The sequence below is a fragment of the Lathyrus oleraceus genome, chromosome 2, assembly GCF_024323335.1.
Source record: "Lathyrus oleraceus cultivar Zhongwan6 chromosome 2, CAAS_Psat_ZW6_1.0, whole genome shotgun sequence".
NCBI lineage: Eukaryota > Viridiplantae > Streptophyta > Magnoliopsida > Fabales > Fabaceae > Lathyrus > Lathyrus oleraceus.
The window spans coordinates 438,161,663-438,168,238 of NC_066580.1; the positions used below are offsets into that span (position 1 = coordinate 438,161,663).

The window sequence follows — 6,576 nt, forward strand, 5'->3', positions numbered from 1 at the left end:
AAAAACCTAAAGTCTCCCTATATTGACCTCGATAATAGGAGAAAACCACTTCGCCTAAGCTGCCATAATTGGCCCTCTTCATCTCAGACACAAGCACTTATCCTGACCTTATTATAGAAGTTGAGAAAAATGTGTGCATATTCATTTAAGACGGTTTTATAATCGGAGTTGTTGCACATTTCTCCATCCCAATAGCAAGAGGCACAATTAGAAATTGCTTTCGATAAATCTTCCATATGGCTACAAATATGATTGTTTTTACCTTTAAAATACTCCATAATATGGTTAAGAATAATGCTTGTTGGTATCGATTTATTTCCTGCAATATAAAGGAAATTATTGATGTAAATGGGATGTTATCACTTAACGCCTGTCATACCCCAATTTTGTACTACCACCTGATCACTTATTTTTCATGTTACCCTTGCATAGTTCTAATTGCATTCTAGTTTCATATGCATTTACATATCCGATAAGCCAACTGACCTATGGTCATGGATATTCCCATTTAGATATTGAGTAGTTTTTTTCTTTAAGTCTTTATGCTATTTTAAGTCACATGTCATCTCTCACATTTCAACATGATTTATCATTTGTCCCATTTTCTTTGTTAGTCATTTGGTACATTCTTTCATGCATTTAAGATGATTGATGTTTGTTCTAGTGCTTTTAATCTTAAAAGATTATAAATTTTTATTGATTTGATTATTGAACTTTCAAAAGCTATAGTTAGTCAACTTTGAGCATAGACGTTTCATTTATACACTTTTTATGGAGAAGTGACTCAAATTGAACCAAGGATAAATGAGGGAAGTTTTCTTTACTTTATTTTAATTAGAATACAACAAAGTTTTTTTATTGCATCATGTGTAATTAAGATACCAAAAGGGTTTTAGTTGCATCATGTGTAATTAAGATACCAAAAAGGTTTTAGTTTTATTAAGTATAAAATATACATAGAGAGAAGTCTATTGCTTTTTTATAATACAAGGTTTTTAAAAATATTAATAAAAAAGTACAAAAAAGGAAGGTACCCTTTCTTTTGAGGTCCCCACGTTCTTCTCTTCAAAATATCTTCATGTGACTTTTACCATCATCATCTCCCTGTGCCCATCCTCACGCATCAACTCATAAAACCATTTCCATTATTTCACACGCCCTGCAATTAGAATCATGAAACATATGAAGCATCATTTTACCATCTCACAACATCCCTAGCAACGTACATAACAATAAATCATGTGAAGCAAGTTGATCACATTGCAAACTAATTAACCATAACAGCATCATAACATTAACACACATACATGAAACTGGTTGTAAAACTGAATTGAAGATCAAACAATGACTCAACAAGTAAACACGTGAGCACATTCAAACCATCCATCATCATCAAGTAATCAACATACATTACATACATAAACATTTGTTCATCATCACTAAATTTGGGACCACCTAATTCACACACTTTTCACCACAACAAACTCACAGTTACAACCAAATTAATTTACATTTCCTGAAATTCCAATTTGAATTTAAACAAGCACAACTCAAATTGAATCAAAATCCATACCAACATAAAACACACTTTAACTTAATCTCAACCTTTTATTAACCATTTTCACGAGGATCCATAAAATACTCCCTCCAATCTACTCTAACTCTTACTCACATTTCCCTCCCATTTTTCTTACCTCATTCACGATAAAGTCACCTTCCTAAATCACCCCACAGGACACACACCAAAACCTAAAAGAAATTCTACAAAAAAGTTCCCTAACCCCTCACACCAAAGCTCACCTATAAGAAGGGTTACTCAGGCTCATCATTAAAACAAGACCTTACTCTAATATAAGCCAAACCTAACCTCCCCGGAATAACATTCAGGAAGCAATAACAAGGAAACAAGAGGGGAATGAGAGGAATAAGCAAGAGAAAGAGAAAGGAATAAACGATTTACTCTCGCTAGATTGAATATCTCGCTGCAGAAGGAGGTTGAGTACCGCCGTATGTAACCCTCCCGCTGTCATTTGCTTATTTTTCTCATTACCATCATCTGCGTGAGGACCTGGGGAGTGACACCCTTATGGTCCCAAGCCTCAGTTTGTTTCTAACACCATTTAATTTGAATTTAGACAACCTATGGTTCTTGCATTTTTCATCTAATTTGTTGTGTATTTGTGGAAATTATGTTTGGAGTTTGGTTTTATATGAGGTAGATTGAGGTTTGGTTGTATTTTAAAGGTGTTTGGTTAGTTTCTGGGTTGAAGACGGTGGCGCCACCGTGGTGTTCTTAGACACCACTGTGTGGTTCTTGGTGTGCCACTGTGTTAGATCTTTTTTTTTGTTAGATATGAACGATTCGTGTTTTAGTGTGTGTATATATATATATATATATATATATATATATAAAGAGATAGATAGAGAGAGAGGTCAATAACAGAGAGAGTAAAAGGAGAATGAAATGGCAATTCATGTGACATATTCCCCTAGGATTATTTCCTCTCCCTGTGTGTTCATCCAGTGACTATATGTGGCGCACTATTCATGTGCTCATATGTGGCGCACTATTGGCTGACTACCCATCCATTGACTGGATCCTATGCATTCAACCATATGCTACCAACATGCACTAATGAACCACTACCCTTGATCTCCTAGTCATCATATCATAGGGTTTGGGTTGAGTCAATGTAAGTTAACTCCACTCCCCTGGGTCAGTGCTGCATTGGGTTTTAGTGGGCCTCTACTCCTAAGTACGACCATCCCCTGTTGGGCCCAGTGCAATCTTTTTTTTATAAATAATTTTGGTATTTTGTTTTTTTCTTTTAATTATCATTTCAGAAAAGAATTCGGGCCTTGGGCCACATGACTATTATTTTGCTCCCCATAATCCTTTAATTGCTTTTGCACCCATTTTTTTTTTATAATTTTTTTTATTTAATTTAATTATTATAATTAATTAAATAAATAAATATAAATAATAATAAACATTACAATAAATTGATAAACAAATATTTTCATTTAATCAAAACCCTTGATCCAACGTCAAGCGGTGACTTTTCAAAAGCGTGTTTCCTCCGATTAATTTTGAATCAATGCATCAAATTTCTTTCCAAATCATTGTAACGTCAAAAATATTTTTTATAATAAAATAAAAATAAGAGGAACATTAAAGTCTTACATTCCATGAAAGCCTCAAATGATCGCCCCCGAGGCATACATCTTGGTTTTATCGATTATTATTTCTTTCGTTCTGAAATACCTAATTCAAACTTGGACAAAAGGGATATCAGAGTCTTGCATTCTATGAAAACCTTGAACAATCGGCCCCGAGGCATACGCCTTGGTCCTACCGAACGTTCGTTATTCGCAAATAATTTTCATAAACGCTTTGAATGAAAAAGCCACATTGGAGTCTCGCATTCCATGAAAACCTCGAATAATCGGCCATGAGGCATACATCTTGGTCATATCGAGCATTCGACATTCTCTTAAAAATATTCAACACATCAAACCTATTTTCTCGTCCCCGTGCAATCGAAAACCTTTTAAAAAAGAACATTGTTTAGTCCGTTCTACTACGATACAAATAAGCGCTTAAGCCTCCCCTGCGAGCATACAAGCCAACATTTAACCGATAGAGCATGATCTAAACAGTCATTCAATAAAATCAACCTACTAATACGTAATTTTCTATGCAGAACTACGTAACTTTATATTCCTCATTGTACCTAAGAATACGTAGGAGTAAGACCCACAATCTTGTCAAGCACCCTAATAAAAACCTTTTTGCGACCTTTTTTCCCTTTTCTAATCCTTTATCACTCCAATAAAATAATTAACATACGCCAACGTTCCAATTGCAAGTTTAACTAAATGATTCCCGTTTAGTAAAACGGATGTGGGGACTGCTAATATCTTCCCCTTGCATAATCGACTCCCAAACCCGATTTTGGTTGCAACGACCATTTTTTTTCTTTTAAGGATTTTATCGATATTTTCTCTTTCATTCTTTGGAATGAATAAAATTCTACAGCGACTCTGATCAACCATTCCGCGAGCGCGCGAATGCTCGTGAGGTTGTATTTTTCGAGATTCGACAACTCCTCTTGTATAATAGGTTGTAATTCCACTTTCTCATAGCCCTAAATACTTTTTGGATAATACAAGAAAATGTGTTTATCATTTTATATTCCTTCACGACATACATCGCAATAAATTGGACATCGTGCACTTTTATCTATCAAACATTTTCTTGTTGGTACATAATTCCTACACAAACACCAAAAGGAAGGTTTTGGCTCTTAAATGGGTATTTATTTTTTAGAGAAGGTGCCAATTCTAACGAGACCTTAGATGGATTATATTAATAGCCTTTTTTATACAATATTGATATACATTACATACTAAAAACATGTAATTCTTTTCAACTTCCATACAATGTTGCCAACCTGAAAAACTTCACACGAGGGATTTTTAAGAACTTTCTTTGTTTCTCCTTCTTCTACAAGAGTGAATCAAGTTAGTATTCCATTATTTTCCATTAGTAACCATTAACTCATAAAGCTTCATATTGTCTACTATCAAGATGGTTGACCATGAGTTTGCTAGAAGTGTACTATTATACAACTAGTTTTGACCCCAAGTAAAAATTGTCTCTCCTGGCCCATTACTCCAGATGTACCCTCATTGCATAATAAACTTTGAACTCACAATACTTTGCCACACATAACTAGGGTTATGCCAATTTTGAGCATTAAATGTACATTAGTTTGAATTGTAATTTTAAGAAAGAGAAGAATAAATTTGCCATACTTGGAATCAAGTAAAAATCAAATTTATTCAAGATCATTTAAAGTGATTTAGGACCCATTACATCTGCCATCGGAGAAGGCTACATAGGGTTGTTGTGCAGGTGAAGAAACATGCACTAGACTTGTTCACGATAAATGTTCGGGGAGTGAAGTTCTCTGTCGCCTTGCCTACTATCTTGAACGCAACCTTGCCTTTTGTGGGAGAGATATAACTGCTCTCATATAATGGTGTGAACCTTTATTGATGGGAACACGTTCCTTGAAATCATTGCCTTCTTTTCGGTGTTGCTCTCCTCACCATTTAAAAACACAACAACCTTTAATCTATTAACCAAGAATTTCAAAATTGTCCTCCTTTTCTAACCAGTCCATCCATTGGTCATTATGGTGCAACCAATCTTGCCTTTTGTGGAAGAGATACAATTGCCCTCCTCTAATGGTGTGGACCTTCAGCGATGGGAACACGTTCCTTAAAATCACGCGCCTTCTTTTCGATGTTGCTCTTCTCACCATTCAAAAATACAATACCATTTAATCTATTAACCAAAAATTTCAAAATTGTCCTCCTCTTCTAATCAGTTTATCCATCGATCATTATGGTGCAACCAATGTTTCTCCATTCCTTCCTATGTTCTTCTAAAGATTCATTTGTCAACTTCACTTATTGGTTTAATAACTTAACTCGTAGGTCATGATAAAATGGTGTATTGAATCCATTACCATGTCTTGAAATTATAACACACATAATAGAGAACTCCTCACTTCTTGCTACATTGAATGGTATGACATTTTTGTAAAAAACATTTCAATTGCTTGATATATCATTTATTAAACCCTTATTTAGAACTATATTGATGCTAGGCTGTGAGTTGAAACACATTTTCTTAAACATGTTTCCTAGAGTTTTTATCGTTCATTCTTTTTCCACCAACCTCTGACTTCTCCCCTCAATCATTGTCTCTGTTGTTTTGATCAATTTTTCTTGCAATCTTGAACAAATTTGTAGTATTTATCTCTTGATTTTATCTGGGACATCCTTACACGCTTCAACATCTTTTTGAGTTCCAACCAAGTGACACTTTAGCTTGTAGACACCTCAAGTTACCTTTTTAAAATACTTGCATTATATTTTCCTTAGATTACCAGAATCAGCAACATCATGTTTCCATGTTGTATCAATTATGCTACCATGAGCATTTTTAGGTAGTGTTTTAAGGCATGTTTGTGGTGTAATTGCATGGGGAGCAGGGAGAACACCAATAACTAAAGTTCCTACAACTAACCTTGAAGCCATTAGAGAAAGGGTGAAACTTAAAAGGTTGTCTTTAACGTGAGAGAGAAAATTGAGAATGAAAGGTTATTTTTAACACAAAAGAGGATATAGAGAATGAAATACATACTATGAGATAATTGTTGTATTTAGCATGAGAGAGATGAAGTGAATACAAAAGAATTATTTCACTTTGGGAAGTTACACTAATCATGGGAGCATATTAGGAAGTTGCACAAATTATTGATTATTGGGTGGATGGGTATTGATTACTTATTTTAATAAGGCATAAATGTTTCAAATATCAACAAAAATAAATAAATGTTTCAAATTTCAATAAGAAAATAAATGTTATTTTAGGGTTTTTTCTGAAGCGTGTCGCGAACCCTAATTCATCGGTTGTGAATTGAAACGACGATGCACGACGATTCCACTCTTTCCACGTGTTATCGCAACGATTCGTCTGCGCCTACTAAAAAATGATTCTGG

The 6,576-nt window shown here is 34.5% G+C and overlaps 1 long non-coding RNA gene across 1 annotated transcript; it reads right to left on the reverse strand.

Annotated features, from left to right (window-relative positions):
- Positions 1–911: 911 nt before the first annotated feature.
- On the reverse strand, positions 912–2,482 carry LOC127121512 (uncharacterized). The gene is made up of 2 exons (XR_007803473.1): positions 1,961–2,482; positions 912–1,159 (listed from the first exon to the last, which is right to left on the reverse strand). It is a non-coding gene; the product is annotated as an uncharacterized LOC127121512 (long non-coding RNA).
- Between the last annotated feature and the right edge of the window lie 4,094 nt (positions 2,483–6,576).